The sequence below is a fragment of the Phaethon aethereus genome (assembly GCF_964289735.1).
Source record: "Phaethon aethereus genome assembly, chromosome: 1".
Lineage (NCBI taxonomy): Eukaryota > Metazoa > Chordata > Aves > Phaethontiformes > Phaethontidae > Phaethon > Phaethon aethereus.
The window spans coordinates 100,826,252-100,851,677 of NC_138575.1; positions in this window are offsets into that span (position 1 = coordinate 100,826,252).

Consider the following 25,426-nt stretch of genomic DNA (forward strand, 5'->3'; position numbering starts at 1 on the left):
GTCTAACAAAACCATGCCATTTTGAAAATCAAAGTGATTGGGAGCGTGATGTATGTTTGTGCAAAGCAAATGCCAAATTTGTATGCTGGAGTATTCATGATCCTTATTTCTGGATTCATAAACAAGTATTTGAGCCAGAAGTCCTTAAGTGTCAGCCTGATGGAGAGCAGAAGCACTGCTATTTACTTATCTAGTTAATGTGAACTAATCAATACACCTCCAAGAGTGAATATTTGAAGAAAGTAATTCACGCTTGGTCTGCAAAGTTGAAGGAATTAATTGAGCAATTTTTGAGAATGAAAACATTATAGGAAATTGCAGTCTGATTAGAGAGTAGGAAAAGAAGAAAAATGGACTGGTTACCTTTTCCTTCATGAATTAGTTTCTCTGTTACAATAAATTCTATTGCAAGGGGTCAGATACATGTAACATATAACCTGGAATTGTTGTTAACCCTCATATACAACACCTATATAATACTCTTCTGTTGTTGAGAGGTATTTAGAGGGTATGAATAAGTTTTCAATAGTTAAAATTCTTTAATTAATTTATCAAATGCATTCCTTTTAATACTGTAAATGTACTATTTTCCAAACTGAACTCTGAAAAGCTACAGATTTATGGGGATTTGATTTGCATATAGGAATAAGTCCCATTGTCCTTCTCCTTTCCTTCATCTCCTCTCGCCTTCGCTTTCGTAGTCTCTGTTAACCACTGTATGCAGAAAGAAGTCCATCCAAAGCATTATAGCTGCTTGCAGAGTTTTCTGAAGACTTTCTAGCAGGGCAGGCACAACTGAACCTTGTGGCACGAAGGGCAAAGACAAAATAATTTCTTGGGAAAGATTGCTGGCATGGGAGCGCATGGCTGCCGCCTCCCCTCTTACCTCTGCAATGATTCCTTCACCATAGAAATCATCGCCAGCTCTACCCTTGTCTCCATTTTTATAGGGCCTTTTCTTTTTCTTTTGTTCCCAAAAGAAGATAGGGGTATAGGTAAAGTGCTGAGTGCAGCTATGTGTTTGTGTTGCTATTCAGTCCTACCTGTGGAATGATCTGCCAAACTTCTAACCGGTTCCTACCACGTTTTAAAAGAAATAGCTAAAGGTGTCAACATACCCATGTACTTAGATACCTTGGAAAAATTCGCTGGATAGCTCCATGTATGGGGCTGTGAGCACCCTGATCTAGTTGAAGATGTCCCTGTTCATTGCAGGGGGGCTGGAGTAGGTGACCTTTAAAGGTTCCTTCCAACCCAAACTATTCTATGATTCTGTGTAATAGGTTTGATTTCGCATATGGCTTCTTCTGCTTGCTGAGATGGTTGCTGTTTGTTTGCATTGCACGTTGTTTGTTAAAGACAAATTGACACGATCCATTTTTTAGTTCAGAAATAATGCGTGTCAAACTTTTGGCATGGCAAAACCTTCCGGAAACGACTTTCTTTGGGAGATTCTCCCATTTACACCATGGCATGGAAATTACGTGGCAAAAGAGTTCCATCTTTGCAGGGATCATCGTGAAATGTTTGCATTCACTGGCATGTGGATTCCTGAAGGAATATCTGTCGTTTCTCTGCTTTCCATTCAGGAACTTCTTATCATTTGTTAAGGTGGAAGCTGTCCCGGGGAAGTGACTGCAAAAGTACATGCAGGTTGCATTATATGTAACATTACTAATTATAGGCCTTCGAAGTTCATAAATCAATTTTAGCAGTCAATAGTTTTTAAATGGGAGTTTGATTTTACCTCTTATCTGGGTTGGAGTAATTTACATTCACTTTTTTGAGTTTTTCCTTAAACAGTGGCAGAGCTGGAGACCCCCAGTAAGAGCTGGTGCCAGGGACGCTCCTGTGGGCTCTGGTCTTGTGGGAGCCTCTTCCCTGGACAGAGAACCTGGAGGTCTGTGAGCTATCCTGGGTTCTGCATTTCAAATTAGAGCACTGGAAACTATAAATTAACCAGAACATCTCCACAGAGGCAGCTATTTTCTGTCCCCAGCCTGTAACCCTGATACAGCTTCCATCGATTTTTTTTTTTTTCCCCCTTCGAACTTTTTAGAGGTGACACCACAAAGAAAGGGAAGGTGATGTCATGAATGTATCTATGTGTTCCTGCTTACAATACAGCTGAGAGCCCTTCCAGATGAAGAATATATCCAGATCCCCGTAACATATATAATTACATCTCTTGAATGTTTATTTCATATGGTTAATTTCAATAGTAAATGACCAAAGTGATCACAGGACTGTTACAGACCTTGTTGGATAGGCAGAAAACACTGCATCTTTGTCTTTTGTAGATGACTTCGCAGACAGCAGAATCCAGTAGTGCTGCTGCTATTACTTTTTCATGAATTCTGCATGTCCTCTAAGGTTGTTAATGTTGTTCTCACTGTAATAAATGAAACACAGTTTATGCAGAAATAGGTTTCCTCTATAATTTGTACAATATGAAATTTTAGTAGTTTACATAATAATAACAATAATGTAACTTCTATTGTCTCAGGCTTGCATATTTTTATTTCATTCATCATATAAAATGTATTATTTCTGTATAAAACTCCCATTATAACACTAACTTTAATGATGTTAATTCCCTTCAACTGTATTTTAAGTGTGCTGTTTGTTTCACTGATAAAAGTGACTAAATTATTTTTTAAAGAAATCAGCTGGAGATACTAACTTTCTGGCTTTTTATTTTGCAGTAATTTTTCAAAGTCTGCTAGAAACTGAAATCTGAGAGAAGCCTGACACCAGCCCACCATTACAGAGCTTAGTGAAGTTGTGCTTTTTCTGAAAACGTCCTTGCTTGCATTTTGAAGTGAATGTTATATACCCATCTTTAAGGTGAAGTGACTCTTCTGTTCTCTTTTCAACTAATTGTAGTATATGGGTAGAAAATATATGCAACAGTTTTATAACCAGAAAGGTTTCTGTAGTACTAGACTATTTGTGTACCATGTAAGGTCAGTACTTTCCATTTACCCTAGTTTTCATATGTGCCTTGCCAGTTGGAGTAATTTGCACACTGTAGCTAAAAGTGCTGAACCACTCACATACTGGAAGCAGCTGCACAGGCTCTGTGTATTCTGTTGTGTACAGAAAGTGGTGTTTGGTTGTTAAGATGAGCACATGATATTTCCATGATTATTTTCTACCACTTCTGGGTAAAAGACAGTAGGTTATATAGAAGTGTCCTGGAGGTCATATTCTAGTTTTGCTGGTTTGTTACAAATGTTAAGGTTGATAAAATATCTTTTTATTTTGAAAAGAAAGTGGAAAAATCAACTCAATAGCATGCCGCATTTTTTTGTGCCAACTGGGTAGTGCCAGAATGCACAAAGAGTAACACCAGAGAGCTGAGCACAGGTAGTTTTTAAAATCAAAGAAAAGTAGTCTCATGTTTCCACTTTTAATTCATCTGATTGGGGGGGAGGAGGAGGAAGTGGAAAAAAAAAGAAACAAACCGATGTAAATCCTGTAAACCCTAGGCAGTAGTGAATGAGGTCTTCTGCAGACAAATGTGCGTGGTACAGTCAGCAATACCCCTCTGATGCCTTTTAACCTGTTGTTGATATATGTGGCTGACAGGTGAATGATATGTAGTATTAATTTTTATAAATCTCTATAAAAAGCAGTCTTGTATAAAGAACTATTTCTCTGTAACTACTTCCCATAAGAATATCCTTAACCCAGGCTAATTTGTTCATGCCAAATATCTAAGTTAAAATGGTTACCACCAATTAAGCACTTTTTCTCAGAGCACATCTGCATCCTATAACTCTGCAGACTAGGGTGCTGGCCCGTATTAAAAGGGATCTACTTTTGGTAGCTTTCCCAACCAGACTTGGAGTTTGAAAAAATGAAACCAAAAGGCCAGAAATACTTTACTTCAATGTTTATTTCCAGTGAATTTATATACAGGAGATTAAGGAAGACTCTCCTACAACAGGCTAATTGGAATATGTAGAAGCATTGGAATAGTGTTTTAATGCTGAGGAAAACACTTCTCTCCGCAGACGCCCACCCAGAAATTGATTGGGATTCAGCAAATTGGAAGTTCACCTCTGTAGTATGTGTGGCGAACCCCGATTCATTTGGCCTGTGGAGAAACTGGAGGCAAACATTTTTAATAAAATATTTTAATTTCAGGTCAGATTGTCCAGTCATCTTATGTTCCTGTAGTGCCACCTCTCTACAGGGGAAAAAAAAAATCAATGTGAAATCATCTCATCTGTGTGCCCACAGGGCTCTGGAGATGAGTGGCCGTGTTCACCTAGCCACAAGTAGATGGCTGGCATTTGCAATTAGCCATTTCTCTCTCATTTCTGCATTGTCTGTGCATATTGAGATGTCTGGTTTGGCCTGGGATAAAGAGACAAGGGACGTGAGGCCCCAAGCTAGCTCTGGTAGGCAGCTCTTTCACTAATGTTAGTGTGGTTGGGTAGAGGAGAAAGAACACCTAGGTGCCCTAAGTAAGGGAAAATGGCACCTCAAGGCCATAGTAAAGAGCAAGCCTTAATGATAGGACAGACATGAGCTGAAACTTTACTTTTTTGGGTATTGTAGCCAGATGACCGCAAGTCCCAAACCGTATGAGTGCAGCCTGCCTGGGACCCTAGGGAGTGCTAACTTAGGAAGTTCCAAAATCTTTAGTGTGGAAAACCTGCATGTACGGACAAAAGTTCTTTCCAAGCGGCTTTCCTACTTTGAAAAAAACCCCAAACAAACAAACAAACAAACACAAACAAAGAAAAAAAAACACCAAAAAAACCAAACCACCTATTTCCACTCCTTTTAGGAGGAAATGGCAGCTGTGTGTTATATCACATATCAGGCCACAAAGGGATTCCTAGCTGAAGCACAGGAGGTGCTTCATTTGGTGATATATTGGTGACTTGTGTGTGTTTATACACATATACAGATACAAAAAACATAACATAAACGCATTTGTACTGATTGGGTATACTACCTAGCACCATTATGTCAAGCCATCACAAGGAGAGTAAATTGTAACATGCTCTCTGAAGCTTGTCTGTCTGTCTGTCTTCACTTGCATGGGTCTTGCCCTGTGTCAGATCAGTGAGTAGACTTTTCCTAAAACAAAGTGAGGCTGCTCTTACTTACAAAAGATTCCAACAGAAGTTATTTGGAGTATAAAATATTCATGAAAAGGGGTTTAAAATATCATCCACTTCATATTATTTTAGCGGTAAATTAAAGCTAGTGACCTCTAACAAAATTATAAAGATGGTTAGATTAGCAGGGAAGGAATTCAGTCCTATTTCAGCACACTGAAGCTACAAGATAGTTTTCTCTGGTTCCATTAAGAGGTTCAAGAATTGTAACAGGGGTCTCTAGATTTCTATTAAAACAGCATATACAGTATGATTACAATACATTATATCTCTATATAATATTTATTCATTTCCCCCTAGTCTTTTGAACTTCATGATCCTTTGGTCAATTATTTTCAGAGAAGGAAATTGAAACTTCTTACATGGCAACTTTGACAAATGTGCAGCATATATATTGTATAGCATTCTCATGGGAGAACTTCAGAAATAAAATTAGTTCCGTCAACATGCCATGAGTTCATCAGCTTGGCCATTCCTGAACCCTGAACTATGCAAAGGACTATTTAATCTTTATCCCTGCTTAGAAACATTGTCTAAGATCACTCTTATTATTCTTCCTAATTACCTTTCCCATCACCTACTCTTCCTCTCTGAATATGGGTTAAATAAAAAGGTGTATTTTCCCCATGAAAAAAGTGAGGAAATATATATGTGTAAGTGTATATAAGCATGTGTACCCACACATAGACACACGTATATACATAATTTAGAGGAAGAATTACTATCTCAGCAGGCAATATATGTCTTCCATTTAGCAGCAGGCCAATGGTGATGATAAAATCATTAATTCTGTCAATATAAATGCTAAATAGAAAGGGGAAATTGGATCTCTGCCTTATGTCACATTTTTTGTGGTAGGAAATTACAGCAGAGAAATTGAATCTGACAAACCTTCTGTGTTTATAGCCCCTCATCAAAGGTACAGCACGTGATATACAATAAATAGCATGACACCTCTTAATTAAAGAGTGCTATTGTTTAGCCCAGAATAAATGCATTTTTTGCTTGGCCAATAAGCAAGCTACAAGCTCCCATAGGGATCATAAAATAAAGAGGCCATAAAGTTAACCAAAATCAAATTGACAAGCCTGCACTAATTATCTCTGGTATTATAGCACTGCAAAGGCGGCTTTAGGTTGACAGATAATAGAAGTGAGCTCATTAATAAAGCACTGAATGTTTTAATGTTCATAAAGAAAGCATTTTTTACCTGTAGTCTAGGAATTGCATGCACTGTACAATTTTCTAAATTACCATCTTAGATATGTTTGTAAGTTGAATTTATGAAAGCATCATTTCTGGTAGAAAATGGTTACATCATAGCTGGGGAAACCTATTTTAGACAGATGTAAGCTGTTTGACTTTCACACTGGATGATTGCAGGGGCTTGCAGAAAGTGTGGTGAAGAGAAGGAAAGGGAAAGAGTGCACATGAAATAAATGAGTCTGATATTACAGTGTGAGCTCAAACACGAGAAGAATATTCAAAATCTTCCTTCTATATCTGTGATTTAAAAGTACTGCTTTTCCAAACACACAGGATAGTTCTTGTTAGTCAGGGATGTCATTCAGCTTTGACCAAAGATTGTACAAGTGAAAAGTCTTTTAAATTCCTCCTATGTTTCCTTTAATTAATTTAATAGATTTAGTTTCCTGGTAGGAAGGAAAATATTAAACCCCTCACCTCGCAGAAAGCTAAAGTATTAATACGGATTTCTGAGTGCAATCAATTGCTTTTTTAAAACATAAAAAAAAGTTTTCTGACAAACTGAATTCTTTTGTCCATGTTCTATTTGTAAATTATTTTCCTAAAAGCTCCGTCAAGAACTGCAAGAAAGAGAAGTGCTGCTCTTCGATGTGAGATAGTTGACCCATGAGGGACTATGTTTTCTTTAGACCTAATCATTGTGTTTTACAATGGGCAACTCAGTAATGTGAATTTTCCACTCTGATCAGTGGAGTGAGTAAATAAAATCAAAACTCAGTGCAGAGTGAGGGAACTTCACAGTACCTTGTTTTTGGGTTATGGGGAAAAAAAGACAGGGTTCTTCCACAGTTGCAAAAAAAAAAAAAATTAGTCTTGACTAGCAGCTTCTGCAGAGAGCCACCACCATAAGGCAGCAAGCTCCCCTTGCTTTTTTTTCGAAGAAGTTCTTGGTGTGTTTTGTTTGCATCTGAGGGTCCAATCCTGTGGGTCCTGGTGGCCTGGCTATGCACATGTGGGGCTCTTCGGTGCAGCTTAACCTCCTTTTCTGCACTGCTAGAATCCTACACCCCCCTTCCCAGCAGGAGCTGCTGCAGCCGCTGGCTGCTCCAGAGAGCGGGAGAGCCTCTGGCTAAGACCGCGTTGGCCTCTCCCTCCTGCCCCGCATGGGCGAGAAGCATGCCTGGTACAGGGCAGCAACAGCCCCCGGGACAAGGGGATGTTTGTGGCCTGCTGATGGCATCTGGGGAAGGAATCATCATGGCCGGTGGAGCCAGAGTCATACTTCTTCAACTTACACAGTGGCAGAAACAGGGCAGGTACCAGGGATTTAGTATTCCTTTTCCACTCAATTCAAGAACTGGAGAGAGTCCGTATTGAAGACCCCAGACAATCTTGGCAAAATTCCAATCTTGGTATGTTACTTGGACCAGATATGTGTGTTGTTTCTTCATGTCCAAGTTGCCTTCCAAGTCTTCATATGAAAAGATAGCTGGTACTAAAAAATTTGCTTTACAAGCAAAAGTCTTGATTGAAAATCATCCTAAAAGTAGTTGCTTCTTGTAACTCTTAAGTAACACTAAAAGGTATTGTGGAACCCCCAGATGCACAGAGGCATTTTAAATGACGCATGTTTCTTTCACTAGCTAACCTTTATTGATCTTTCAAGTCATGTTATCTTTAGGAATCGATAATCTACCAGCAAAAGAAACTAAAAAAACATGAAATTGGTCGAAGACCTGTCTGTGATTACGAGTGCAAATAATGGAAAACTCTCAAATTACTGTTTGAAATATCGTTATTCATAAGGGCAAAGAACCTTTTTGCTGTGCCCATTAACCTGAATATGGACAACATTAAAAAGCACCACAGATGAACTACGAGACCCATTGAAGACGAAGTGTTTGTTATAGCTGTGTTCAGTATTCTTGAGTGCACTGTAGCTATGTGTCTGGAATACAGAGCAAGTCCCATCCCTATCAGAAAAACAGACTTGGTAACCAACCTAGTATCAAAGATGTATTTTACTGTGCTTTCAAAACTGAGGGATTGTTCCAAAACCCAGTGTGCTGCATGGAATCTAAATGTGATGCTGGTTTATTTAAGTAAGGTTTTGAATTGGTAATGCTTTTTACCATGTGTAGCATAGTAAAACTTGTATAGAAAGGCAAAATATGTAGAAGGGCACATGGTAAATTTAAATGTGAAATTAGAGACTCTGGGGAGAAAAGAAAAAGCAATGAGAGAAAGCAATTAAACACAAAGTAATTTTTTTCAAAGGCTGTGGCAAATTGTCGCTCTCTCCAAACCTTCAATCTAAGCTTGGTGGTTTTGAAGGATGTGTCAAATAAAAACTAGTGTGAAGATGGCTAGTTACTAAAGGACTTAGTCAGCATTGGGAAAACTTGACAAATTTCCAGTTTTACCTTTCTTTCAGAAATTCTGGGCCGATGTGAGGATTGTCCCAGCAGCCAGCCCACCATGGTTTTCTCAAGGTTCTTCATGGGCACTGTAGGCACAGCCCTTCCTGGCATCCTAACATTATCAATACACAGGCTTTTAATGGTTCTAGATTTGCATTTTTATTTGTATCTATAAGTTCTATTGTAACCCTTAAAAACCATTGTTTTCATTCATATTGGTATTTTTTCCAGCCAGTTCTCTGATATAACTCCAGAAACATTTCCCAACCAACTCCACTTTGAATGTCATCAGCTAAACATAAGTCTGAAAATGATGTACATCAAGAAAAAGGCTTGGGGATATTACACCCCTACCATGTATCATATTGATTTTTATATCAGTTTAAACCTATTGACTTCAGTATTTCTGTCTGTCTCTACTATGAACTTAGAAAATGGATCTCAATTACATAGCTGTTGTTGAGCTTTGTCTCCAGTTTTCCTTCAGGAGGCTGGGACTGAACGCCAGTCATTCACGAATCCGTGAGGAAACTTTTAGTGTGCTTGACCTAGGTGTGGTATTGGGACTGGAGAGAGGCTTGCATGGCTTTTTTGTGCCTTTATGTGTACGAAAGCTTACCAGCCTTTATTACACACACTAAAATTCTTTGATGGAGTATGCTTTTTCTAACTGTCTATACCACAACCCTAAGCTTGGACACCCAGGGATTTCTTGAAATCTTTCAGGAAATTTGTACAGCAAGACCACATGAGGAAAAACTTGTAGCTTTGGAAGGGTGGGGGAGAAGTAAACATTTTGAACTTCTAATCAGAGTCAGCTGGGAATGTTCAGATGTGATTTTCTTTTGGTTTACCTGCTAAACTCATAGATGAGAATGTTAGTCTGCACTTTCTCTGGTGTGGCTTCACTGAGATGAATATCCCAAAGCAAGGGGCCTCTGGACCTCTAGATACCTGTTTCACATTTTGTGACTGTGGCAAGTTTTTTTGCTTTAAAAATTAAGAGTATAGATTCTAGGTCCATCAGCTCAAATAGCATCAGGCGGTCCCAATCCAAGGCTGTATGCCACAGGATATCTCTGTATTGGTGAGCTACCCTAGAGTAAGAAAGTTTATCTGACTTTCATAATATCTTAAGTCATAATTTCTGTATTTATTTTCAGTGGTTAATAAGTTTAAAGTAAATCTGTAGAAGTCTAATGTTTTGCTAACCAATACCAAATACATAGGTTAATGTACAATAAAGAGGCAACGCCAAATAGTGTTAGATACTGGGAACTGGTATTATAAAGGAAGTGGAATTTTTTTCCTTTGGAGCTATCTATTGTGCTATTTATGAAAATGGAAATTTTTGCATTTCAGTGGAATAGGAGTATGTGTGCATACTGACAGTGTTTTCCTTTCGCATTCCTATTCATAAAAACTTATAAATTTTCCCTCCCTGCTCCATTTTTTCGTTCTTACCTTTTGGTATTTAAGCTTCTGGGAATGTGTATGTTCAGGACTTTTCATGCAAAACATAGGCTACAGAAATGAAGCCAAGTTTTCTTAAAGCAGTAGGACTTAAGGCAAAATACCAATCATTACCACTAACAATATAATTGTGTTTCTGTTGTTCTTTGTTTCTTCAGAAATATCTGAAATTATTTTGCTGCTTGTAGAAACTTAAGATGGAAAACGCTGTTTGTGAAATAATATGTATTGTAAGTATAAAGTCTGGATATTCACTAGGAGAGTGCCCAGTATGACTGTCATTTTGTGTGGGAGGCATTTTGTGCAGGAACTTTCTTTTTGTGTGTTAAAAATACCTTTGGATTCTGCACACTGTTGCCAAATATGAAGTGCAAAGAAATTCGGGCCCTCTAGGAGACCACCTCTAGACTGAGAGGAACCATATGCTCCAGAAGCAGTGCTCTGTTTCATTCGTTCAGCCTGACATATTCCTCACATTCCCAGACTGACTCTTGTCAGGATTTAAAAAATGTATGTGGGGGCAGCTGGAGTAGTTTCCGTTCCACTTTATTTAAGCTGTGCCTCTTAGCCTGCCACAGACTCGGCAGACAAATGCCAGCCTACTTCAACTCTTGGTAGAGATGACTAAGCCAAAGCACTTGTATTGATTTTAGGATGATTTAATACCTCCGTGTCAGGAAGATGTCCATGGATTCCTTTATTCATGCCTCTACGGTAACGGTTTAAATTGTCAAGGATTCATAGTTCAGACTTCATCTCTAATCCATATTAATAGAATAGTATTGCTTTTCATTAGCTTTATAGCTGTTAATGAGTGATTCGGCATGGACTGTGTGCTTTCTTGGTGGCCTCAGACCATCAGATTCTGTATTAATGGCATAACTTTTTTTCCGAAGGTGAGGTTTTTTTGACTTGATTGCTCTGAAGCAAGCTTAACACACTCTTTCATTGAGTTTCTTCATGAACAGTATTGTATACAATATAATATAATTGTATTTCAAGGGCATTCTCTACAGGAACATATTTCCACAGACCTCTAGAAATAGACATGCAATTGCCTGGAGGAAAAGGAGATGCCAAGTACCAGGCAGGTAGGGCAATGCTGAGATCAGCATCCACATAAGAGCTAACAGTTCAAATCAGACTTAATACGGATAAAGTGTGCATAATGTTTTGGTGTGGGGCTTTTTTCAACATTCTTTGGATGTTTATGTGTGCAAAGAAGGAAAGACGAGATATCAGAATATCACTCATCAGAATCTTAACATACGCATGAGAGCATCACAGTTTAACTAAAATGAATGTTACAAGATAATAACCAACATAAATACCCATGTCATATCAGGAGTCAGAAATGACATTGCTACCTATGATTGTGTTGGACATAATGAAACAGATATGTTTATGTGAGGAAACGTAGCCTTGGGTTCATGCCAGGCTTGGATGCAAGGAACAAGACAAATACAAAACCAAATTTAATTTCCATTTGATTGTATTTGTGTTTATGAACTGTAAGTACCTCTAAGATCGTATGTGTAGAGTTGCAAATCCATCAGTCACCGAACCCAAAACTAAGTGATATTAAGTGCAGGGAAAAATTTTGATAACAAAATTGAAACAGATTCTGAGAATGCTGTGATTCCAATAACAACGTTCACCTGCTCTGGATGCCCAGGCCATGTGTAGGTACTAATTTGCTGGTAGAGACAAGTACTATAATACGTGTGGAGTCAAAGGGTTATCGTACTATGGAGAACTCTTGTATGCCACACCTCCTGACCTGACTGTAAACCTTAAGATAGTAGACTTTTCCTTTCTGGAAACAAGAAATAGCTTACATTTCTTTATTCTCCTTTTCCCTGACTTTCTAATATTCAAGACTGAAGAGAAAACAATTCCCTTATAAGTTCAGAGATCAATTCCTCCAATCAATATTTCATGTTTTGGGGAATGAACATACTAATTTTGACTATTCAGAATTTACACTTCTGGAAGCCTGAGTCTTTGTTTCTATTTTTAACATTTGTGTTATATTTTTACACATAGTACATTACATAGTTTTTGTTCAAAAGGGGTACAGGGTCCTGAAGGTAGTCTGTTCTTTTTAAAACAAAATCAAGTAAGAATAAAAAATTGAAGAAGGGGGATAGAAATGCAGCTAAAGGGTCTGCCCATTTTATAAATTCATGACCTTGTCTTTATATACATGACCTAAATACATATGGTTTCTAGCACTAGCCTTTGGCACTTAGAAAGAAAAGCTCAATTTGGGGGAATATAGGTCACATGCAAAGATTACGTTGAGGTTTAGGAGGGAGAGAATGGGAATACCTTCTTAATGTAGTTAGTTTCTTAAGAGGTAGTTAGTTTCTGTGTGTTGAATTTCTATATCTATATCATTCAGGAGGGACACCAAATTGCCTAACAATTCTTTACGTTTTTTCGCTGCCTTGTTCCTTGTATTCTGTTTTTCATACCTTATCTGTTGAATTGCTGTGTAACAAGATAATGACTGTTTTCGTCGTTACAGCTAATGATTAAAATAGCCAGACAGCATCAGCAGAGGAAGATCTTTTTTAGAAAATAAAAAGACGACCTATCCATCCTTTTGTCTTCCCTTGGGTGATAGATTCAAGTCTTACGCAGCCCTGGTTGACGATTCATGATGTGCAGATCACAAGTGCTTTACTTATCCCACATCTTTTTGTGGTTAAAAATGTACATTCAAAGCAAAATATATTTCTATCACAGTAGGACTGCAAAGTCAATAATTCATCTATCTCACCTTTTAGGAATCTTTAAATGTATTTGTGTGTTTGCTTCACCTCCCAAGACTGACACACAGCAATGATTATACTGTCTGGTGAACCAAAAGGATTTTAGAAGCCATAACCTGAGCTTAGAGTTTTGTGTTTGTTCTGAAAAATTTGACCACACCAGTCCTAACACCGAAAGCAGAGCTAGGAGAGGCTTTGCTCATCAAGTTGCAGGTGCTCACAGTGTTATTAACTGTTGCAAGAGAAACACAACACTTGAACTTTTACCAGGCATGGTAAAGAAGAACATTACATAGTTAAGCTGGAAAAGGTGTTTGTTGGTGCTGTGTGTCTGATACATACCACGTACAGACTGCTCAGCTCGCCCAGTGAGGCGACCTTAGCTGAGTTTTTAAGAGTCTAGAGACATGGATTTTGCTATCCTCCCACTGGGCTTCATGTACAGTAAGGAAACTTTCAGAATGAAATGTCATGAATCACTTTGATATCAAACACACTTCCCCTATTTCCCCCTATATATTTCAACCCCACTCCTTTTTCTCCCGAGTCTACCTTCAGGACCCTGTACCCCAGGAAAGGCTGCCGCTTAGGACTCTCGGTGAACAGAAATACGGCCATGGTTTGGTTTGCCAGGCCTGCCCTGATGACCGCCACGAGGAGGGAGGGAGAGCCCACCCTTGCACCCGCCCTAGCTCAGCTGGATGATTTTCTTCCCATGGGAGAAAGAGCTGAACAGGCTGCGCTTCCGTGAATTACAGCCACGCTCTTGTCTTGTGCAAGGGTGGGCTTCCCATGCATTTCCTCCCTACCTGCCCCACTCCAGCCTGCCGGATTGGGAAAGATTCTTGTATTTCTTTGGATACTGAATTTTTAAAAGTATTTTAATAATGGCAAAAAACGAATATGACATATTTCCAGAAAAAATATATTAATCTACTTAAGAGTAAATAAAAGTCATTAAATTAATGGAGAGTACTGGTTTGGAAAACTGAAGGGGTGCACATTTTCCAGCTCCAATTCCCTTCTGGATCTTGGTCGTGAGTCACAGGAATATTTGACTGTTCCAGAGAAGTTACTGGGCTGGGTTTTAAAAATAATTGATGGGTGCAATCCCCTTGATCACACACACACAAAAAAAATCTTGAGGCCTGTTTTTGGTAAAACAAGTGTAGCTGGACAGTTTTGGGGGTTTTTTTTGGTTGTTGATTGAAATGAAAAAATAAGGAAAAATTTATTATTACTTGTAGAACCTAAACAGAAATTATTCAGGGCAAGGAGAGAAAGAGAAAGTTTTATGAAACAAAATCCATAATTTCGTTTTGGTCTAGCCTAAAACTTTTTGATTAACTCAAAAGAAAGTTGCTTTTTCATTCTGTTTTCACTGTTAAGGTCTGCTTCTAAATGAGAAATGACACTTCAAAATTCTTTTAAATACTGCCGCTCTCCCCCAAAAGTTAAAAGGAAATATTTTAGTATTTTCAAATGTTTCCCACCCATTTCTTTCAACCTATACTATTTACTGAATCTGCCTTCAGTTTCTCAGTAATTTTGGCTTTGGCACAGCTCAGTTTTCCACTGACTTCTCCAATCTGTTCAAAAAAGTACCCAACTTTGATCATGTGTCCCCGCATAAGGAATAGGTGTGTCCATCTGGCAACAGCTAATACAGAAAATGAGAGATGTGTTACTGCAAGTAGTTAAAAGAAATTCTTAAGGAATTAGGGTGCTCGGGAGGGAAGGGGGATGTTGGGATCAGGTTTAGTCTCAAATTTTATGTCCCTGAAATTATCTGGAGATGTGATCTTGACAGAGTATATCACAGTTAGTAACACCTTCTGTGACACATATGGTGGAGAGGCTTATATCGTTACTAATATTGAACTGTTCTTTTTTCTCCATGTCTGTTGGCTACAGATCATATAGAGAGAGTCTCAAAGTCTTTTTCCCTGTACTAGAGCCCTGTAGGCTTTAAAGGTCTTTAAAGTAAGATTTTTCAGATTGACTTGCAAAGCTAGGTACAATCCGTGACACCTTCAGAGTTTTAGTATCCGCCTTCTGAAAATCTGCATCTCCTCACTTTTTAGTTCTTGGGTTTGGCTCTCAGTGGTGTTAATCATGAACATCTTGCAATAAGAAAAAATATGAATGAACATTCAATATAATAGAAGTCCTCAGCATAATAGAAAGCCATGGGGAAGAAGTGAGATGAAAACTAGATAGCTGTTATCATATTAACCACTGTTAATATTGTGTTGTTTCAGAACATCACATTGTATTTCAAATGGTGACTTAACATAAAAGTAGTATTACCGTGGGTTTTAATTCATTACTTCTGAAGATTCTTTCTCGTAGAACGAGAATAAGATTGGCCATCTTAGTGCATAAAGAAAAACGTTATTTCATTTAGGACCACGGAATGCTTTTCATAAACAGGCCCAGCACTGAGGATTGTGTTTTAACATTAAAGTACCATGATAGGTTAATCGTACCAGAAAATCCAGCTATGAGATAGTGTTTTGATGAATTAATTCTTTATGTAGGGAGATGGGGGCAATTGTCTCTCTGTACATTTGAAAGGGTATTGAACTTTCAGTTGTGTTAAGGAAGCAGTGTTTTTAATTGGGCAATTAGGGTTTTTTGTTTTGGCTTGGTTTGGCTATTTGATATTTTAGCAAGAAAGGTTGTCATTTACTGAAGCTTCTGCAGCAGTAATGAGATTGTCATTTAACCTAATTCTGTTTGTTTCACTGATAGAAATGTTGTAATATTGCCATATTGATTTTGCTTATAATGAAATGGTGCTTATAACATCTGTGGCAGCTGCAAGAATGGGGACCCATTTTTGGTCTCAGAAAAAATATGTACAAATTTACCATTTGTCAAATCCAAAGAAGTAAAACAAAAGCATAGGAAGGAAGAGAGAGCTTTTTTATTTTAAGGGTGAATGACTCGGGAGAAAAAGGAGTGGGGTTGAAATATATAGGGGGAAATAGGGGAAGTGTGTTTGATATCAAAGTGATTCATGACATTTCATTCTGAAAGTTTCCTTACTGTACATGAAGCCCAGTGGGAGGATAGCAAAATCCATGTCTCTAGACTCTTAAAAACTCAGCTAAGGTGATAGCTGACTGACTATTCTTTGATGACAGCTGCCTCTATAGCCTCCTTGGCAGTCCCTCCTTGGAAGCTTTCCACTGGAGACTATGAGCTCTCTCCGATGAACAGCCAGATAGCTTTCATGTTTTGTGAACTGCGAAAGTTGAACTTTCTTCAAGTGTATCTAAGAACAGAGCATGTGTCCCAGCAAATTATTTAAAATGCGGTGTCTCTGCTAGCTATTAGATACGTTTTGATTAACTCAAGCCAAGTTTCTTTGCCCGATGGAATAACTTGCTCTCTGGCATATAAGATAATGTTAATGAATATGGAACTGCTATTAAAATAATATTCAGGGCCAGTATCCTCTGTACAATCTAGTTAGGCTTAATATTACCTGACGTTAGAGAAGAATGTGTTAGATAAGGGATGTCGCCTGAGGTGCCTATAACAGGGAAGGAAACAGGACTCTTTCAAGAAAGTAAGTTACACTGACACAAGAACAACCTAATAGAAAGTTTGCTGCAATGCAGCGTGCTCAGAGAAGGTTGTCTTTGGCATATTAACCAAGAAGAGCGTATGCTTTCTACCATGAGAGCCCCTCTTCTCCTGCAGGGCCGTACTGTTTTCTCAAGTACTGACACATGTTCTTCTCTGGCAGCCAGGGTGAAAATGGTGATACAGTCCAGGCAGTACTTGAATTTCCATATGAAGGTCTTTCAGCTTGAATTACTCATACAGGACATACAAGCTGGAACCCTGTTGGCTTTCTCTGCTCCATTTGCAGCTGTTTGTTCCAGGGAACGGACTACCTCAGCCAAGGCTGATCTTTCTTCCTAAGTGCAAGAGGAGAAATACTCTTCTTGTCAGGTCCAGGCAGATGTCTTCTGGAGAGAGAGGTAGGGAAAGGTCACTGTAGATGTGTATTTTGCCTGAAGTAAAGCTTGGGACAGAATTTTGTCCTTGATTAAAAAGGGGAATTAAATGAGTTAATAAATAGAAAAAATTGTATTATGAATTAACTCAGATTTGACCAACTTCACAGGAGCTTACACTTGAAAATATGACAGCGGCAAAGTCCTCTAATCACTTTATGATTCTGAAGCGGCCACTGCTGCCCTGCTGCCATGTAACTTTTATATCCCTAACGCTTTGCGAAATCTGACAGACTCTTGTTGGAGCCACGTCCTTCTATGTCTGACAGAGCCAATGCCAGTGGGCTCCAAGACAGACCCACCATTGGCCAAGGCTGAGCCCATCAGTGACAGTAGTAGCACCCCTGGGATAACGTATTTAAGGGGGGTGGGGGGGGAACTGGCACAGCAATTGCAGCCGGAGAGAGGAGTGAGAATATGTGAGAGCAGCAGCCCTGCAGCCCCTCAGGTCAGAGCAGCAGGAGGGGCAGGAGGGGCTCCAGGCGCCGGAGCAGAGGTTCCCCGGCAGCCCCTGGTGAAGACCACGGTGAGACTGACTGTGCCCCTGCAGCCATGGAGCTCCACGCTGGAGCAGATCTCCACCTGCAGCCCATGGAGGGCCCCATGCCGGAGCAGGGGGATGCCCCAAAGGAGTCTGTGACCCTGTGGGAAGCCCACGCTGGAGGAGGCTCCTGGCAGGACCTGTGGCCCCGTGGAGGACCCACGCTGGAGCAGTCTGTTCCTGAAGGACGGCACCCCGTGGGAGGGACTCAAGTTTGAGCCATTCATGAAGAACTGCAGCCTGTGGGCTTACATTTTTTGTAAGTGGCTCTATTACCAAGAAAAGTAATAATATACAGTGTTATATAAGTACTCTAGTCCTCATGAAAGGACTGAACAGGACCAGATAGTTAAGGTGGCTAACACAGTGACATGAAGATAGGAATTGAAGCCACCAGGGAAAATAAATGGTTAGAAAGTATTCAGGAAATCTGGATGCTTTCAACTTGCCTAGGCCTGACTAAAATAATCTTTGGACTGAAGCAATCACAGAAACATTAGTAGTAATATTTGTGAAAGGTAAAAGAAACTCTGAAACGTTAAGAAAAGACAAGCATTGGGACCACCTGCGAAAAAAGGAAAAGGTAAAGTAGCCTAGTAATCATAAACTGACCAGTTTTATTTCAAACCCTGGAAAAATTAAGAAAATTATATTTTATAATTTTAGGAAGACAACAATGGGAAATACATAACAGTCAAGGTGGATTTTTCTCAACCAGTGACAACAAATAAATTTTCCTCTAGAACATGAAAGAGGTGGCATTTAATGAAATTTTTTTAACTGTACCACAGCTTAAAGGAAAATTAGGGAAATACAGACCAGCTGGTACTTCAGTAAAAGTAAATGCAACAAAAATAGTCCTCAGCCCTCCCATTTCATCTCTGCACTGATGGGCCTAGACCAACTGAACAACCAGAACCTCCAGTACTCCTTTACTTTCTCCAGGGACAGAAAAAGTCATCTTTCTTTATGTACCAGCAATTAGGATTACAGGGCATCATTCTCCTCTTCAGCATTCAAGGATCAATTCCTTGCACACTATAAGCTGATCTAAACAGAAATTGTGGTTAAATTGTCAAAAAAGACAATCACATTTTTCCTTTTGCCATCTTACCCTCCTTTATTCTCTCTTTATCCATCCTCTCAGGTAATTAAAAAGGTTCAATTTAACCTGGATCATCAGTTCCCTGATTAGGTTGACTGTACAGCTGCAAAAATTCTTGTGCCAGCATGACGGTAGAGTAGTGAAAGGGTAAATATATAGCATCGCCTTATGTTACAGCTTATGTGACACTGTTGCCGAAGCATAACAGGTTTCCTGCCTGACATGTCAGCTAAGCACAACTAAATGATCCAGTGCTACAAGCAACTTCCTTATTGTCACCTATCTCCCTTCCCTGCTCCACATATCAGATATGATTAGTTTAAGCTTTCCATGCCTCATATATATTTCCTGTTCTACGTTTAACCACAATATCCTTTTTCTGCAGGTGCATGTCCTTCTTACAGCCATGGCTGTGTCGATCCTGGGGATTGTTTTCCAGAAGCTTGTGGATGCACTCACTGTAAGTTTTCTCCCATGTGTACAGTAACTGCTTAGAGGTCAGCACTGTTGCATGCATTTCTTTTCCATTTCTATATAGGTTATTTCCAGGACGTTAGGACTCAAATTTTCTTCCTGTTGTAATGACTGGTGCCTACGTTGTTAGAATACTTCTTCCTGAGCAATTCCTCAGCTCGGTACTTTTATCAGAACAACATATCCTGTATATGCTAAACAGAATAACAAACAGGTGAAATCAAGAGCAGTGAAGTATGAAGTAATAGAGAAAGTTGACATTTTGCAAAGAATTCCTTTCATATGGTAAAATTTTTATGTTTGAGAAGTTTTCAGCTCTTCCTGTTTTTGCCATCTCAAGAAGGTGATATTAAAAGCTGAAAAGCTGAGTCATAAAGAAAGTCAAGTCCTTCTGTTTCAATGTTCTAAAAATCAATGGGTTGATGAACCTTCCAGGCATGCATTCAGCATTTTGTTATGCAGAAAGTTGTCATTTTTTCATACCGAATCTTTCATTCGAATATATGATTGATTTGGACTGTTGGTTTAGGGTTTTTTTAAACTTGTTTGAGAAACGTTTACTGTGCTGCTTGGTTTTTGCCCCAGTCCCGTCAAAATAACACTGTCAGAACCAATTGTGCTTTCCAACTACTTACAGAAATCACTCCCTTCTGGAAGGGATAAACAGGTTTTGAATCAGACTTCGTATACCTAACTTCCAGCTAAAACAGGCACGGCAGGCAGAAGGCCAGGAGAGATGTAAAAAAACTTACAGAACAGAGGGCTTTTATGTAAGGTAACAATACAGGTCAAGAAGACTCATAAAGCAAAAGGAAAAGAATAAGGGATTAAAGATGCCTGATGACCAGTAGCCAAGGCAAAACCCTTAAGAGAGAAATAGTTTCTGCTGAAAGCTTTTTACAGTGCTTATGCCAATGCGGACTTAATACTCCTTTGGGCATCTATTGAAATGAATGACAAGTACTGTGGGGATGCAATTTTTAGTACCGGCATCCGCATCCATGTCTGAGAGTTACGGCCAGGAACAATACTCGGCCATGGGATTTTTCTTTCCTGTACATTTTAAGGTTGCAAAGGTAAAACAAGTTATTTATCTTTTATGTAAGGGAAATGCTATAGTTTGAATTCATACTTTTAGAAAAAAGTTTTACTGAAAGCAGTAGCAAAAGAAGTAACTTAGTGTCTGTGCCTGTCTCAGGTAGCCATTTATTATTTTCCCCATCTAGAGTGTGATTAAATCATACCTTCATAATATAATTCACTGTATTGAAATGAAATATTTTCTTCCAAGGTGAGAGAAGTTTCTGTCTCAGTCATGCATATGTTTGTAAAACAAAGGCATTGTGTATAGAAAAGTTTTTGAAGCAACGAGCTTAAATACAACTGATCAAGAAAGCCAGGCCAGAGAAACGTTTATAGCTTAATGGAAAGAGCACGAGCAACAAAATGGAGAAACTTTAATTACTAGCGCAGGATATGATTTACTAGGGATAACAGAATCTGAGTGATGACTGATGGACAACTGTTACTAGGGTGTATGCTGCTATATTTATATGAACAAAAGCAGAACTGGTATCACAAGAGCTGGACAGGGAGCAAAATTCTACACTACCGATAAGAAGACCCTAAAAGAAAGAACTAAGAGTTAAATGGAAAACGTTGGGTTGAAGTGGCTTTCTTGAGAATAACTAAAATGTCCTACTGTAATGAAACTCAGGTCTTTTGAGAAAGCATGTTTGATTCTGGCTAAAATCATAAGCAACGTCACTGTAATTTCATTATCAAGATAGGAATACTGTCAGGGACTGTCACCACAGGAGCTGTAAGTTTGTGTTTCAGAAGTGTAGTACAAATATTCCTAAAATGATAAGATCTAGTTATTCCTAGACATGATAGCTGATTGGTTATTTCACCAAATAATCCCCGAATTAATTTGAGGTAATGTTACTTTATACTTGGCCTTATAATGGCCAAGTATAATCTGTCTCTTTTTGAAACAGAGAAATAGGATTTTCATTCTTGAAAACCAATTTCCAGGCAATGGAAGTATATTTTATTTCACATTATAGTAGCTGTGCTGTGTCTCTAAATGGTGTGATCAGTTTATAAACAACAGTTGGAGAGAAGAACAGAGGTGCAGGAAGAAAGAAGAAAACGCTGGATAGCACGCATTATTAGACTGCAGCCCATTTCAGTATCCAGTTAATTCAGCTTGTAGAGACAGCTTATGTTTAGAAACATGTGCCTCCTTAGGTGGGGCTAGCAGATTGGTAAAACAGAGACCAGTAAATCAGTGGTAACACTGCATCATGTAAGCAGACAAACTGGAAAAGAAGAGGCACGACAGGGTCAACATGGTGTCTTGACCAGATTATTTTAACGCTTCCTAAAGAGCCATTTTCCCTGGGGCTTGTCTTGTTATCGGTCAAACCTAAAAACCTGACCTCTTTTGGAGCATGCTTATAATTTCAGAAACCCAGGGAATCTCATGATTGCTCCAGGGCCATTAGCTGTTTCTCTCAAAGTGACAGACCAGGCCCTCCAGAAATGAATTCCTACGACAGCATTACTCAATGTGAAACTAAGTTACAAAAGATTTCCCTGAGGCTCAGAATACGTATTGTGCCTCTGGACCATACTCTTTTAAAGCCATGTATTGCTTTAAAAAGGTAGAGACAGGCCACAATTTTTTAACCTTTTCTAAAAGCAGTTTGATATACTAAAAAAAAAAAAAAGTAAACATTACATTGATATGTTTGCCCATATCTGATGATGCAGAAAGCATATATTCCAAAACAGTTCTCATACGACACGTTAACTACAATAGACCCTATGCTTTTAAAGCCTGGGTGCCTGTAAAGGTGTGACTGTGGAGGAGTTTCTAGCAGTAAGGTCTGAGAGGAGGTGATGAAAGTCTTCTCGTGTATTTTTCTGTCCTACCCCAATACAAGCCAAAAGGAGTCTTGCTGGCCTGTAGCAGGGCTGCTGAGTGTTCCAATGCAGTCTGAGTTTTGTTTTATCTTTAAAAACATCATGTCAGCTAGGGGCACTCTGTCAGCACAACCGATGGTTTAAAATTGCCACCTGCCAGCCAAGTCATTTCCCTTCTTAAATCGCTATACCAGGCAAAACCATCAGGGCCCTGAGGGCACCAGCAGGCCCTGACCTCCTTCCCCAGGCTCCCCCCACCCTGCCCAGGGCCCAGGACCCCATGTCAGCTCCCCTGAGCCCCCACAGCCCCTGTCCCCGTGATGCCACAGCAGGGCCCATCTCCAGCTCCCCACAGGCCTGCCCGACCATGGGCCCTGCTTGAGCTGGGCCCATCCATGGGCCCACGGCCCAGCCTGGCCTCGGCCTGTCCCCAGGGAGGTGCCCAGTGTCCGGGGCTGGGGCTGCCCCAGTGCCCGCAGCCTGCCCTGCTCCCTGGTAGAGGGTGTCAGGCAGGGCCCGGCAGGCAGGGCCCAGCTGGGGAAATACACCTCAGACTGAGAAGGAGCAGTGGGATTTTCTTCAGTTCTGTCACAAACGTGTTTTTAGTGGCCACACAGCCGGGTCCCCTGCTCCCCGGTCACTTTCCCCACTGGCATCGCAGTGCAGGCGTGCTCCCCAAGGAGGCCGTGTGTCCGCTGGCCTGTTTTTTGCTCAGAGAGGATTTTCTTTTCCAGCAGGAAGACTGGACCCAGTGAAATCCTGGTTTTGTTTTTTTTTTAATCTGTGGTGTCTTTTGGCTTATTTCTGGTCTTTTGTCACCATACTCGCAAAGGCACAGTTGTATTGAGAAAATCAGAAATAAAAGAGTTAGCAGTCGAGTATCAGATGGCCACCATTTGCAGCCTGCCTTTGGATGTAGGTGAGAGACCAGAAGTTTGGCTTTCTGGCAAGCAAGGGCAGATTTTTTTCTGATGAGGCCTGCGATGTGTTGCAAGCCATGGCTGAAAATTGTCCCCTAGAAGTGTCACTCCAGATCAGGCTCTGAATTTTATGGCTTTCTGTAGTGCTGCTTTAGGGTACAAATCCACATCTGACACCAGACTTCGTGTTAGCCTGGAAGAGGTTTTAGATTCTTCCAGTTCCCTGTTGGTGATTTTAAACTTTTACAACTGGGGCGTGATTTGTTTTGGCCTGGGAGTGCTTCTGGCCTGAACTCGATGTTGCCGATAAAGGATAGGAACTTGCCAATCCTCACTACAGTCATTTATTTAAAAAGGAAATCCTTGAAAACAAATGATGTCATGACTGCCATTTACTCTCAGATGCTATTTGCTTGTTTGTTTTCAGTGTGGAAAAAGCATCTAACCATCTTCCTAACAAATGTAACTCATTCTTTCCATTCTGCAGGAGCTCTTAGTAAGCTCTTAGCTTACCTGCTGCAAATCAGGTACTCAATTCCAGAGGCAGGAATCTGACAGACTTCTGTGTACGTGGGCAAATTCTTTCATTGCCTTCTGGGTTCTTTTTTTTAGGTTTGGAGGAGGTTTTTTTAAGCAATATCTTAGTTGCTCGAATGGTGTCTCCCTACTGCCTACTCAGTTTCTCACAAATAGATTACCACGCAATTACCTCGGTGTTAGAACAATCCAACCACTTGTTAACATGACTGGATATCAAAAGTCCATAAAGCAAATTAATGTAATTAAGTTTTAAAAACAGTTACAGCCCAGAAGCACATGGAAACACTGCATCAATCAAAACTAATGAAAGTAGCCATAAATATAAATGGACCGGTGCTTGAGATGACCTAATGCTACATATGCATGTGCTTTCTGGTATTGACTTAAAATAATTTTATTCACTTTGAAAGATGATAATTTAAGTTTTAAGTTACTTTGACAGATGAATAATTATCATATTCTTCTGAGGTTAAGCTAGCATATGGAACATGATTTTTTTCCTGAAAAAGCAATATTTATCTGTAAAGAGAAGCAGTTTAAGCAGCAGATCTTAACTCTCTGAATATTTACATAATGAATGTTCTTGCTTTGGATCAATTGAAAAGGAGTGAATTTTGAGGAAAAATTGCAGAATATGTTCTCACATAAGGTGAAAACTTTATACTTAAGGCCAAGTCTTCGCTTGTGATGGTGTACAAGGTTTTTCTCATCTTCTGAAACCAAACATTTGTGAAATGACTAACAAAACGAGGGATAATAGGTTGGAATTATATTAAATTTTCAGATCCCTGGTTTTGAAAAAGTTATGCAATAGTCTATTTTCTGTTTTTATCTGCAGCCATGCAGAAATAGTGGTCTTTCCAGTAAAGTCTCTTCTTTATGGACATCCACTGTAAATTTTCATATTCATACAGTGTGGAATTAATATTACAACAACTAGATTTTGGAGACTTTTTCTCTTAGGTGTTCCCACAGGAATGTACTTACCCACTTTCACTTATTGCTTCATGCAGAAGTGCAGAAGTCCTGTATAGGACTCTGTGGGCTCCATTTTTCTTTCAGATGCAGAAATACTTTCTCATACACAGATTGTAGAGCGGAGAAAATAAATGATGGCTGATGAATATGAAGAATATGACTTGAAGAACCACCAGAAAAGCAAAACTGTAAGATTGTCTAATACAGCATCACACCGAAATGCCCCCGTGGTAATGTGATAGTTGGAAAAGAGTTTATATGGCTATAGATGTGCAAAATCAAGATATCTTCAGACTTGTGATAGAGGATGCTCAGGCATCCACCTTAATTACATACAATGCTCTATAGCCTTGGTCCCATATCAGATTCTCCTGGAAGGTTAATGTCTGGTCACAGTCTCTGGTGAGACGCCTGGGACTATTGATCATTCAGCTAATGATACTGGGAAGAGAGGAAACCATCCAAATAGGTTTGCCTTGTGTAAGCAAAAATACAGGGTGTTTTTGACATCCAGTGTTTAAAATAGTGCCTTGGCTCTGAAGGCATATGGGTCTGTGAAGAACATTGGCAAGGTGATTCACTGAGGTAGAAGGTAAATTTCAGGGTTGTGCAGAATGTATGGACTGGTCTACACAGATACTTTCACCACCACCACCACAACAAAGAATGTGGATTTCTCCTAGACCTTTTCATATTGGAAAGACAGCCCTTATTTAAAAAAAAAAAAAAAGAAGCAGGGGGCAGTGCTTGAGCTGTGCAGAGCATTCCTTGTCCTTCTTGATTCACTGGTTGAAACTGTGAAGATTAGAAAGAAGGTAACTGTATTTACGAACAGCTGATTCTGGAAATGTAAGCACACAGTTTACATTGATTGGTAAAGTGCTTCCCCCTA